Genomic DNA, 13,741 nt, shown 5'->3' on the forward strand with positions numbered 1-13,741 from the left:
GTTCCTTATGTGCACTGTCTTATTTGTGGAGTAATAGCTTTACTACGTGAGTTGAATCTTAGTCTGATATTCACCAACCCACCTGTGAATTACATCGAAGTATGAGACTCAATTATCCAACTATTAACTTCCTCCTAATATGAGATTCAGAACTAAGCAGTAAGCTGAATTCATGTGCAATAATGAAAATCTTCACTATGAGCTTTGTGTGCATAAGAGTGTCACAATCTCACCTGGGCCAGAGATATGTTACAGTCTCCTCCTGAAAGCAGGACACAGGCAACAAAGTCGCCTCACCTGGATGCCGAGCCCAGCAGTAAATCACAGCGTTCTCTGGACTCAGCTTTTGGTTCAGGAACATGAAGGAGAGACACATCACCTGGTTTCTGGGCGCAGTGATGTGTCACAATCTCTTGCCCTCAGAGAAGAACATGAAAAGATAAGGAGTCACATCAGCTAGGTGCTGGGTTAGTCACAGGTCACAATCCCCCCTGTAAGCAGGAACCAGGCAGAAGTGAGTCCCAAAAATGTCCTCTCTGGGCAGCGCCAAGGCAGGATAATAAAGCCACATCACCTAGGTGCTGGGTCCAGCGATAACTCACAATCCTGTATTTGGGCTGGGCCCCGACTACAAAGTCAAATCACTCAGGTGCTGGCCAGAGGGATATATCACATTTACACCTGTAGGAAGGTCAGAGAATGATATTTACAATCCAGCACATATCCTGTTTCTGGGTATGTGAGTTAACACCTCATGTATGTTGAGTCTTAGTACATGAGTTCATCTCAACAATAAACTGGAACAGTGCATGAGAGGCACAATTCTTCCAGTGCACTGTTTTATCTGAGTGAGTTACAGCCTCACAGGTGTGCTGAATATTGGTCTTAGCGTCATTAACCTATCTGTGGACCAGATTCACCTATGAGAATCAATTTTCCAACGTTTGAGTGCTTTTGGTTGTGAAATCCAGAGCCTTAACAATGGGCTGTGTTCATGTGGGAAGATGACAATCTTTATCTGTCGACTTGGTGAGTGTCACAATCTTACCTGTGTATCACCCTAGGGCTTTATACCTGGTGCATGAGATTCTCAATCTGCTCTGAGACATTTGTGCTGGTATGAATCATGATCATTCCTGTGCTCTTAAGCCCAAGTATGAGAATCACCATCTCTCCAATTAGCTGAGTCCAGAATGAAGAATCTTCACCTTCCTATGAGCTGAGCTTAAAATGAAACACCATCCCAACTGTGCTTACATGTTTACATATGATAGCCACAATCTCAAATGTAGACTGTGTCCACCTGTAAGATTCAGGACCTCAAAAATGGGCTATGTTCAATTGAGAAAATTATGACAAATACAACCTCACCTTTGTCTTGGGCTCTGTGTTGACACTGTCTGTACCACCCAAGGGCTTTCTATTAAATGTGAGACAGTGGTAATTCTCTATGACCTTCATACAAAAATGAGACCTAGGATTTGACCCATTTTCCTATGCCCAGCTAAGAGAGACAGTATCTTTCATATTGGCTGGCTCAAGTTATGAGAGTCATTATGACACCTGTAAACTGAATGAAGATATATGCGACAATCCCACAATTGGGTAAGGAGGGAATGAACAGGAGAATCACATCACCTGGGTGCTGTGTCAGAGATATTTACAACTTTCTTTCAGGGCAGTGGCCAGGCAAGAGAGTCACATCATGTTGTTGCTGGGCTGGAATTATGTCATAATTTGTTCTGAGAGTAAGGACCAGGCAAGAGAGGAACAGTACCTGTGTTTTTAGCCAGCGATATGTTATAATTCCCTCCTGAAAGCAGGACTAAGGCAGCAGAGTCCGTTCACCTGGTTGCTGGGCCTAACGATATGTCACAATGTCTTCTGTCTCTAGGTCCAATCAGCAAATGCACATTACCTAGTGCTGGCTCCAGTGACGTGTCACAATTCTTTTTATTGGGATGGCCCAGGCAGAAGAGGAAATCTGAAACACCTAGGGGATGAACAAAAAGTCACATCCCAATAACTCTGTGGGCAGGACCCATGCAGGAGAGTCACATCACCTAGCTGCTGGGTTCAGTGATATGTCACAATCCCTTCTGTGGGCTGGGCCCAAACAAAGAGAGTCAAATCACTTGGGTGCTGGGAAGAGGCACACTTCACCCCTGCAAGAAGGTCCAAGAATGAGATTAAAAATTCCGTACAAGTCCAAATTCTAGGTATGAGAGTCAATGCCTCCTGTATGTTGCTTCTATATACATGAGCCACAATCTCTACAATGGACTGAATCCACTCATGAGAGCCTCAATTTTTTCTGTGTACTGTGTTCCCTTATTAGAATCACAGTCTCACAGGTGTGCTAGATTTTTGTCTGGGAGAAACCAATTAATCTGTGGACCAGATCCACTTATGAGAGTCAATTTTCCAACTTTTGACTGTCTCCAGGTATGCGATTGAGAACTTCAACAGTGGGCTGTGAAAGGATGATAATCTTTACTGTTTGCTGTGTGTGTGTAAGAGTGTCACAATCTTACTTTTGCTCAGGGCCATGTTAAGACATGTTCTGTATCACCCAAGGGCTTTATATCATATGCATGGGAGTCACAATTTCCTCTAAATCCTTTGTGCTGGTATGGACCCATGATAGTCTCTGTAGCTTTAAGCCCAGGTATGACAGTCGACATCTTTCTAATTGGTTGTGTCCAGATAGGAGAGTTTTCACCTGCCAGAGCTGGGTTTAGAAATGAGTCATCATCACAACTCTGAACAGAAATTCACAAATAAATGTCACAATTTTAACTGCGGACTGCATCCATGTGTGAGATTAAGTGCCTCACCAGTGGGTTTTGTCCATGTGTGAGGGTGACAATCGTAATGGTTGTCAGGGTGAGCACACAAGAAACACAATCTCATCTGCATGCTGGACCTTGTAATGACACTGTCTGTACCACCCAAGGGCTTTACACAGTATGTGAGAGAGTTGTAACCTTTTATAACCTCCGTACAGAAAGGAAACCCAGGATCTTACCCAGTTTTCTACATCTAGCTATGAGAGACAGTATTTGTCCCCTTGACTGGTTCAAAATATTAGAGTCATTATCGCACCTGTGCACTGGCCAATATATATGTTAAAATACTACCTGTGTGTAGGGAGCAAACAGAAGAGTCACATCACCTAAGTGCTGAGCCAGGGATATGTGCCAATCTTTTCTGAAAGAAGGTTCCAGGCAAAAGGGACATATCACCTGTGTTCTCAGCCAGGGATATCTTACAATTCCTCACTGAAAGCAGGGCACAGACAACAGAAACACATCACCCAGATTCAGGGCTCAGTGTTATGTCACACTGAGGCTTTGGGTAATACCCAGGCATGAAACACACATCACCTGGTTTCTGGATTCCACGATATGTAGCAATCTTTCCTACAGACAGCATGAAAACAGAGGAGGAGAGTCAAATCTCTTAGGTGGTGGGTGCAATGATATGTCACAAGGCCTCTGGTGGGCATAGCTCAGGCAGGAGTCTCTCATCCAGTGTAAGTTGGGATCAGTATTAAGTCATAATATTCAACATATGCAGGGCCCAGGCAAAACAGAAGAGTTACATTACCTAGCTACTCAATCCAGTGATATGTTACAATAACTTTTTTTTTCTTTTCTTTCTTCTTCTTTTTTTTTTTTTTTTTTTGGGCAGGGCCCAGGCAGAAGAGAAGAGTCATATCATCTAGGTGATGAATAAAAAGGTATGTCATTATTCCTCTGTGGGCAGTGCTTGTGAAGAAAATTTCACCTTGTAGATGTTGGACTCAGCAATATATCACAATGTCCGCAGTGCTTTGGAAGGAGAGGAGAGTCACATCACTTAGGTGCTAGGTCCAGCAATACATCTCAATCACTTCTTTGACAAAGCTGAAGCAGTAAAAAAGAGTCACATCACATAAGTTCGGGGTATAGCAATATGTCAAAATACCCCTGAGAAGAGGGCCCAGGAAAGAGAGTCACTTTGGTGAGAATATCAGAGATATGGGACAATTCCATTTTTGGGTATTCACAGAAAAGAAGAACATCCCATAACCTAGAAGCTGGGCTCAGCTCTATGACACAATCACCCTAGTAGGCAGGTCCATTAAAGAGAAGACTGTCATATCACGTAGGTACTGGGCAGTGATATGTCATAATCCCCATGCTGATAGACCCAGAGACATCTCACAATAACCTCTTCAGGCAGAGATCAGGCAGAAGAATTACAACATTTGTGTGCTGCACCTAGTGATAAGTCACTCTCATTTCTGTGGACATGGCCCAGGCAGAAGAGCAGAGTCACATTACCTAGGTGCTGGGCCAAGAGATATGTCACAATCTTTTACATGAGCAAAACCAAGGTAAAAGGGAAGAGTAACATCAGATAGTAGGTGTTACCAGAGACATGTCACAATGTCCCCTGTATGAGAGAACGAAGCAGTCAAAACACATCACTAGGTTGCTTAATATAGTGATATGTTAAAATCTTTCCTGTGAGCATGATGCAGGCAGAAGAGGAGAGTCATATCTCCTATGTGATGGATGCAGAGATATGTCACAAGGTCTCCTGCGGACAGCGTCCAGACTGAAGCCTTCCATCCACTAGGGTTTGGGTCCAGTGATATGTTACAATACCCAAATTATGCAGGGCCCAGGCAAAAAAAGAGAGTCACATCACCTAGGTACTGGGTCCAATGATATATCACAATTTTCTATTTTGGCAGGGCCCAGGCAGAAAGAAAATTTACATCACCAAGGTGATGAATAAAAATACATGTCATAATAGTTTTGTGGACATGATCCATGCAGGAGAGTCACATCACCTAGGTGTTGGATGCAGAAATATGTCACAATATACAATGTATACAGGGCTGAGGCATGAGATGATAGTAACTTCACTTATTTGTTGAGCCCAGCTATATAATTGTTTTTTGGGCAAAGCCCAAAAAGGGGTAGTAGAGGAGAGTCACATCACTTCGGTGCTGGGTCCAGCAAGGTGTCACAATACCTGCTGAGGGGAGGGTGCAGGCAAGAGAGCCATGTCACTTAGGTGAGGGGCCCAGAGATATCTCACAATACCCTCTGTGGGTAGAACTCAGGAAAAAGAAGAGAGTCACATAATCTAGAAGCTGGGCCTTGCTGTATGTTACAATCACTCAGTGTACAGGTCCCAGGCATGAGAGTAGAGTCACATCACATAGGTGCTGGGCCAAGCAATTTGCCACAACCTTCACTGTGGACAGGTCCCAGGAAAAAGAGGAGAGTCACATCATTTAGGTAACAAAACCTGAGTTATGTCACAGTTACTTGTTTGGGCAGAGGTCAGAAAGAAGTATCACACAACCTGCGTGCTGGACTAAGCAACACATCACTCTCTCTTTTTTAGGCATGGCCCAGGGAGGAGAGAAGATTCACATCACCTAAGTTCTGGATTCACAGATATGTCCCAATTTCTTTTTTGGGCAATGATGAGGTAAGAGAGCAGAGTCACATCAAGTGGTTGATGGGCCCAGAGATATATCACATTGCCCCGTGTGGACAGGGACCAGGCAGGAGACTCACATCACCTTGGTGGTAGGATGAGCAGTATATCACAATATGTTTTGAGAGCAGAGCCAAAAGAGGAACACCATCTTGGTGTTGACTGCAGCAATATCTTACACTTTTTTTTTTGTGGGCAGAACCTATAAAGAAGGGAAAGGTTGGCCAGGCACCATGGCTCATGCCTATAATTCTAACACTTTGGGAGGCTGAGGTGGACAGATCACCTGAGGTCAAGAGTTTAAGACCAGCCTGGCCAATATGGGGAAACTCTGTCTCTACTAAAAATACAAAAATTAGCTGGGCGTACTGGTGGGCGTGTGTAATCCCAGCTACTCGGGAGGCTGAGGAAGGAGAATCACCTGAACCTGTGAGGTGGAGGCTGCAGTGAGCTGAGATTGCACCACTGCACTCCAGCCTGGGTTACAGAGTGAGACTCCATCTCAAAAGAAAAAAAGAAAAAGAAAAAGAAAAATCACATAAGCTAGGCACTGGGCCCAGTTATATGTTATAGTCACCCCTTTGAGAAGGGAACAGTCAAGAGAAGAGAGTCACATCACCTCTGTGGTGGACACAGAGATACTTCACAATGCTCTCTGTAGGCAGGGCCAGAACACAAGAGTTACATAATGGGGGTGTTAGACCAAGCAACATGTCTCAATGGCTGATATGGGCCAGATACAGTCAGGAGAGTCACATAACCTGGGTGTGGGACTCAGTTATATGTCAAAATGCCCCCTGTGGGCAGTGACAAAGCAGGAGAGGAGATTCACATCACCTGGCTGTAAGGCCCAGTGACATGTTACAATTCCCCTGTTAGCAGCGATAAAGCATCACCTAGGGGCTGAGTCCAGTGATGTGTCACAATTCCATCCAGGCTGGGCCCAGGCAGATGTGTCAAAAAGGTTCTGTGAAGGTGCATATGTCACAATCACACCTGCAGGAAGGTCCAGTAATGAAATTAACAATCTCACACGTGTCCCGGTTCTAGGTATGAGAGTCAACACCTGTGTATTGGATCCAAATAGATGAGTCAGTCTCAACAATTGACTTGAACCCTGTGTGAGATCCTAGTTTCTAGTTGTATTACTATTAGTACCAGTACCTATTAATTCTTCCACATTCTACATCTTTGTTCTGTATGAATGTGCATACAAATAGCACTACATATACAAGGTTATATGAGTATTTCTATGTAAATATGTACACAAAAATTGTACCTCAAGAAACATTTTTCAAGCTTTTAGCATATTCTAAGGGTGCAGATATAGAATTATTTCCCTTCTCTAGCTCAATAGCATGTCGGAATGGAACATAGCTATACAATGTTATTTGTATAGACAAAGCTTCACTTTCAGGCAAGGTCTGAAAAATAAGCTGATAGTAAAGCCATGTAACACTTTCTGTCCAGGTTAGCATTTCTGGACGTTGCTTTTCTTCTCAGAGTATGCACGAGCCATTCTCATCCACTACTGGGGGCCCGTCTTGATTAAATCTACAGTTGCTATTTAGAGAATTGGCTGATTGAATCCAGCTGGGCTCATCTGATTGCCTGACTGAAATCACCTGGCCTGAAATTATTGGCCAATTAAAATCATCTGGGCTCAAATAGTTACTGACTGGAGCTAAGCTGAAATCACCTGGACTTAACTAATTGCCTGATTTTAATCTCCTGGGATCAGCTAATTGACTGTAATTACCTGGCTTGAGTTAATTGGCTGATTGAAATCAAAAGTGCTGACCTAATTGGCTGATTGAAATCACCTGGAATGGGGTAACTGACTGATTGAATTTACCTGATCTGAGCAAATTGGCTGATTAGAATTACCTAGACTAAGCTAACTGGCTAACTGGAATAAACTGGGCTAAGCTGATTGGCTGATAGAAATCATCAGGGCTGAATAAATGGGCTGATTGTATTCGCCTGCCCTGAGAATAAGTAGGGAAATGACTTCTGACTTTTAAGTTTTTTTTACAAGACATACTCATAAATGGACATTACATAGGCATATTTATATATCTGTATGTGTTTGCATATGCTTATCTATCTACATATACCTGTTAATAAATATTCAAGTTAAAGTGTGCAAAGAAATCTGAAATTGGCTTTCAATATTGCAGTCTATCTTGAATTTACAGACCTTGGCTTTTCTACCCCTATTCAAGAAGTCACTCCTTCAGCCAACCAAACCAATTACAAAATTGTGTTCCAATGTCACAAGTTCAAAAACAAAGAGCTCCTGAATAGATGTAAGCTTTAAATGGAATTAGCAATTTCAATTTTTGTTTGGGCCTTTAATTTAAAGCTAGTTTACCTCTGTTCCTGTGTTAATCAGAATGAAAAGAAACATTTTTGACTTGGCACTGAATAACACTTGTGGTTTAAGTAAATTTCTTGCTCACAGATTGGAGCAACAAAAAGTTACTTTATTTTTTTTTTTTTTTTTTCTTTTACAGTTTCACTCTGTTGCCCAGGCTGGAGTGCAGTGGCAGGATCTTGGCTCACTGCAACCTCCGACATCTGGATTCGAGTGATTCTTTTGCCTCAGCCTACTGAGTAGCTGGGATTACAGGTGCCCAGAACCATGCCCAGCTAATTTTTGTATTGTTAGTAGAGATGGGGTTTTACCATGTTGACCAGGCTGGTCTCAAACTCCTGACCTCGAGTGATTCACCTGTCTTGGCCTCCCAAAGTGTGGTGTGAGCCACCACACCCAGCCAAAAAATACTTTCTTTAAACATGATAAATGCAGCTAAATTCATGTCAGAGTATTCTTCCATTTGTGTACTCTTGTGGATATACTTTAGAGAACAAATAAGATTTTTCATGTATGGAAATTTATTTTTATATTACTATCAGTAAAAATACCTATCAACACTTTGAAATTCTATATCTTTATTCTGTATAAATATTGAAATAATGATAGATAGACCTGGATAGAAATACACTGTCATGCTCAGGGTCAGGTTACATCCCCAGCTGAGAGCCAAGGAGAGTGGGTGGATGTGAGGAAGGGAGCTGGAGGAACTCTTGAGAAACAGCAGGTGAATGAGACATGGCTTTATTCAGCAGCCCCTTCACAGGGTCAGTGTTACATTTATACACTACACAAACAATAGTGGCTGAGTGCCAGGTGGTGAGCTTCTCTATGTTATGTCTACATGGCTATGGTTATACAAACCTGTGCACCTGTGCCACAAACCTGCTGAGTCATCCAGACTGTTTACCTCAGCCTATGCCTGCTGCCCTATGCCTGCTTGGTTGCAGCAAAGCCATTTTCTTTACATATACATGAGTAGATAAATAAACGTATACATACAAGATTATATAAGTTTATCTATGTAAATAATTGTATATGAGAAAAATGTTCATCAGGAGACATTGTCAATTCCCCAGCCTATCTTAGAAACACAGATGAAGACTTTACTTCTCACCTATATAGCTCCATACCATCTCAGACTGAAAGACAGCCATACATATATAAATCAACAAAGCTTCACACTTTAGGGCATGGCCTGGATATAAGCTTCCAGTACTGCCACATGAAGCTTTATGTGCATCTTAACATTTCAGGGCCCTACTTTCTTTCTCTTTGTATTTCTGTGTTTTTCACATATGCCATCTTTGTTCTCCCTTGATGCCTCTGCTTCCTAATTTAACTAGATGTCTGATTATATCCACCTGAGCTGTGCTAAGGGAACTAGTGAATGAAGATATACTAGTGAATGAAGATGGCTTCTGATCTAGATTTTTTTCTGAAGTGTTTTACTAGACATATGCACAAATAGACATTACATAGCCATACCCATGGGGTCCACACTGTGTTTATATATATACATTTTCCCCACCTACTTGATATGAATGTATATGTGTGCAGAAAAATAATCACAAAGTAAACATGATCAGAGGTTATATTAATTTTTTTCAGGCCATTTGAATGCAATCAGCCAATTAGTTCAGTGATGGTTTATTCAATTCAAGCTACACACCAACTGATATTTTAAAAATAAATGTGAAAATGTTTTTTGTTGTCTGGAACAGGGAGGTTTTTCATTCTGGGTCTCATTAAGTTAGCCCAAAGTGGCTCTGTACCTTCAGGTAGAAACATCTAGAAATGCTCAACACCAGTCACCTAGCTTTCCTCACAAAGAAGCTTTTGCCTAGCCAGTAAGAATTACCTTTGTCATTTCAGTGAATGTTTACTCTATCCTGGTTAAAATGTGGCCAGGTACTATGTGCCATTATATTTGCTTTCAGTTTCACAATCTGTCTTCTAAAAAGTGACCTAAACTTTCACTTACCACAAAAATCCTATTTCAGCCTCAGAGATGATAAGAGTGTACTTTTACATCGCGCATGCATTGGGAAAATAATAAACAGCCCCTCTCTTGACTGAGGCCATAATGAGAAATAATAAGTATACTCAAATTGAGGTGAGGACCTTTGGACTGGGGCTGGTTCATCTCTGTCCCTATGTACAAGATAAAGAAAAGGTCAAACGGAAAATGGAAATGAATGACATTTTCATCTCTCGGAAGTGAGCAACAAAGACCAATGTTTTCTTTGTAAATGATAAATGTAGCAGAATGTTTGCAAGACTGTATCTTTGTGTACTCTTGTAGATATACTTTATATGGCAAAGAGTTTATACTTGTATGTAAGTTTCTTCTTCTGCTACATTAGTATCAATACCTATCAATACTTTCACTTTCTATAAATTTATTCTATATCAATATAGATACAAAGATTAATATATCTGTATACAGATATACATAGGCAGATATAAAAACACTCACAGAATTATATAAGTATGTCTATGTAATTATTTATGTATACAAAAAATTGCTGGGCACAGTGGCCAATGCCTGTAATCCCAGAATTTTGGGAGGCAAATGCTGGCAGATCACGAGGTCAGGAATTCAAGACCAGCCTGGCCAACATAGTGAAACCTCGTCTCCTCTAAAAATACAAAAAAATTAGCTGGGCACAGTGACGGGCACCTGTAATCCCAGCTACTCAAGAGGCTGAGGCAGAAGAGTTGCTTGAACCTGGGGTTCAGAGGTTGCAGTGAGCTGAGATCACACCACTGCACTCCAAGCCTGGTTGACAGAGTAAGACTTCATCTCAGGAAGAAAAAAAAAAGTACTCCAAAAGACATTTTCAATCTCATAGCATATTCTAAGAATGCATATGTAGAATTACTTCTCTTCTCTTTGGCTCAGTAGCATGCCAGAATGGAACATAGCTATACAATGTTTTTGTATAAACATAAGCAATTCGTCACCTTTAGGGAAAAGAACTGGGAAGTAAATGACAGGAAACCCATGTAATACTTTCTGTCCACATTAGCATTTAAGAGCCCTTATTTTCTTCTTGTTTTATGCATGCAGCATTCACATCTACCTTCCTGGGCTTGCCTGGATGAATACTTAGTCATCACTTACATAATTGGCTGATTGAATCCACATGAACTAAACAAATAGGCTAATTGAAATCATGTGATTTGAGCTAATTGGCTGGCTGGAATCACCTTGGCTGAGGCAGTTTACTGATTGGAAATACATGGGCTGAGCTAATTTGCTGATTGCATTCACCTATCCTGAGGGGGGCTGTGTAGGACCTATTTACTTATATTTTGGGACTGGTTTACTTATATGTGATTCAGCTTTATTATATCTTGGGACTTTTTTATAAGATGAACTCATAGATATTGCATAGACATTTTTATATAACCCAGTGTGTTTGAATATATATATCTACATATCTTATATCTGTATATAAATCTACAGAAAAAAGTATTAAAAGAAAGTTGTAATATGATTCCAGTATCACAGTCTATTTTTAAGTCAGAGATCCTGGGTTTTCAACTCCTACCTAAAAGTCATGTCCCTAGCCAACAAAACCAAAAGACAAGATGGTATTCCCTTTTCGCTTAAAAAAAAAAAAAAGTGCCCCTGAAATACTGGAAGCTTTAAAAAGAATTATTCAGCATTTTCAATTTGAGTGAGGATCTTTAAGCTGAGGCTAGGTAATCTCTGGCTTTGTGCTCACCAGAATTAAAAGAGTCATCTTTGACTTGGCAATAAATGACTCCCATATCATATAAAGCCCCTGAGTATTACAGATAGTGTTATCACAGGGAACAATATGCAGGTGAGATTGTGTTTCTCATATGCACACGCCACCAAACATTAGAATTGTCACCCTCACTGATGGAAAGAGCTCACTCCTGAGGTCCAGAATTTCACATGCAAATACTGTCTACAGTTGGAATTTTGACTGTAGTATGTAAAGAATTAGCCACAGTTGGATTAGTGACATATTTCTAAGCCCAGATAAGAGGCAGGTGAGGACTCCAGTATCTGGACCCAGCCAATTTAAGAGATGTTGACTCTCATACCTGGGCTTGGGGCAGCAGGTATGGTCATGGGTCCATACAAGCATGAAGGACTCAGAGTAAATTGTGATTGCCATTCATATTGTATAAAGTCCTTTGGTATTATAGACAGTGTAGAAATAGAAAAGAACAACAACAAACAAAACAATAGCAAGTCACTCCAAGTATTGTGGGAACCAACTGAAATTCAGGTTAGAAAAAAAAACACAGGAAGAAGGTCTGAGTAGTGCCAGGTACTCAGGAGGCTGAGATGGAAAGACCACCTGGGCGAGACCAGGGAGATCCAGGCCCCAGTGAATCATGATTGCATCCCTCTGCTGGATCCGAACGGTACTGCTGCCAGTGAGATTTATCTGGTTGACCTTAGACATGGCAAGGCGAGACCCATCTGGTTGACCTTAGACATGGCAAGCTGGCAGCTAAGTCCAATGCTTTCAGCCAACATCTGTCTCAAATTAAATAAAAAAGCCAACAGTATATATATAACAATAACAAAGACATAATAATTAAAAACCAATACATAAATAAGTGGGAGTGAACAATAGTAAAAGATAATTAATATCACAATTAAGGTCTCTCTCTCTCTCTCTCTTTCCCTCTCTGTTTGTCACACCCAGGCTTCAGTGTGAAAAAATATAAACCAAAACGTCAACTTCAGCATGCAGGAAGGAGCATAGGAGAATATAGAGAAAAAAGAACAAAGAAGAAAAATAACAGCAAGTCATCCTAAGTATTGTAGAAACAAATTGAAATTGTGGTTAGAGATAAAAAAAGAAAGAAAGAAAAATAAGGTTCTATTTGTCGTGGGGACTCGAGAGGCTGAGATGGGAAGACCACCCAGGCAAGACAGGGGAGATTGATGCCACAATGAATCACAATCACATTTCTCTTCTGAGCCTGAACTGTACTGCTGCTGGTGAGAGCCATCTGGTCAACCTTAGACATGGAAAGGTGAGAGCCATCTGGTTGAATGTAGACATGACAAGCTGGCGGCTAAGTCCAACACTTGTAGCCGACATCTGTCCGAAAATAAATAAACTTTTAAAATGAGTAAATATATAACAGTAACAAATAAATAATAACAAACAATATTAAAGACCAGTACATAAATAAGTGGGAGTGAACAATGGTAAAAGGTAATTAATATCACAATTAAGAGCTCCTTCCTCTCTCCGTTTGTCACACCCAGGCTGGAGAGTGACAAAAAGTAAACCAAAAAGTCAACTTCAGTGTGCAGGAAGGCACATAGAAGAATAGAGAAAGAAAAGAACAAAGAAGAAAATCAATGGCAAGTAACTCTAAGTATTGAGAAAACAACCTAAAATTAGGGTTAGGAAAAAAAAAAAAAAAACAGAGAAGGAAGGATCCTGTCATCCCAGATACTCGGGAGGCTGAGATGAGAAGACAACCTGTGCGAGACCGGGGAGATAGAGGCCGAAGTGAATGACGATCGCATCCTTCTGCTGGATCTGAATGGTACTGCCGCCAGCGATAGCCATCTGGTAGACCTAAGATACGGGCAGGCAAGAGCCATCTGGACGACTTTAGACATGGCAAGGTGAGAGCCATCTGGTCGATCTTCGACATAGGAAGGTGAGAGCTATTTTGTTGATCTCAGACATGGCAAGGTGAGAGACATCTGGTAGACCTTAGACATGGCAAACTAGCAGGTAAGCCCAACGCTTGTGGCCGATATCTATCTTAAAATAAATTTAAAAACCGACAGTAAATATATAACAATAACAAAGAATAAAAACAATATTAAAGACCAGTACATAAAAA

The 13,741-nt window shown here is 41.1% G+C and overlaps 1 protein-coding gene and 1 long non-coding RNA gene across 2 annotated transcripts in view; both read left to right on the forward strand.

Moving 5' to 3' along the window:
• LOC129459807 (zinc finger protein 208-like) overlaps nt 1-13,741 on the forward strand; it is a 231,224-nt gene that overhangs the window by 74,324 nt on the left and 143,159 nt on the right.
• LOC129459835 (uncharacterized) lies at nt 2,390-13,073 on the forward strand. Its single transcript, XR_008650080.2, has 3 exons — nt 2,390-2,445; nt 5,407-5,493; nt 12,577-13,073. It is a non-coding gene; the product is annotated as an uncharacterized lncRNA (long non-coding RNA).

The sequence above is a fragment of the Symphalangus syndactylus genome, chromosome 13, assembly GCF_028878055.3.
Source record: "Symphalangus syndactylus isolate Jambi chromosome 13, NHGRI_mSymSyn1-v2.1_pri, whole genome shotgun sequence".
NCBI lineage: Eukaryota > Metazoa > Chordata > Mammalia > Primates > Hylobatidae > Symphalangus > Symphalangus syndactylus.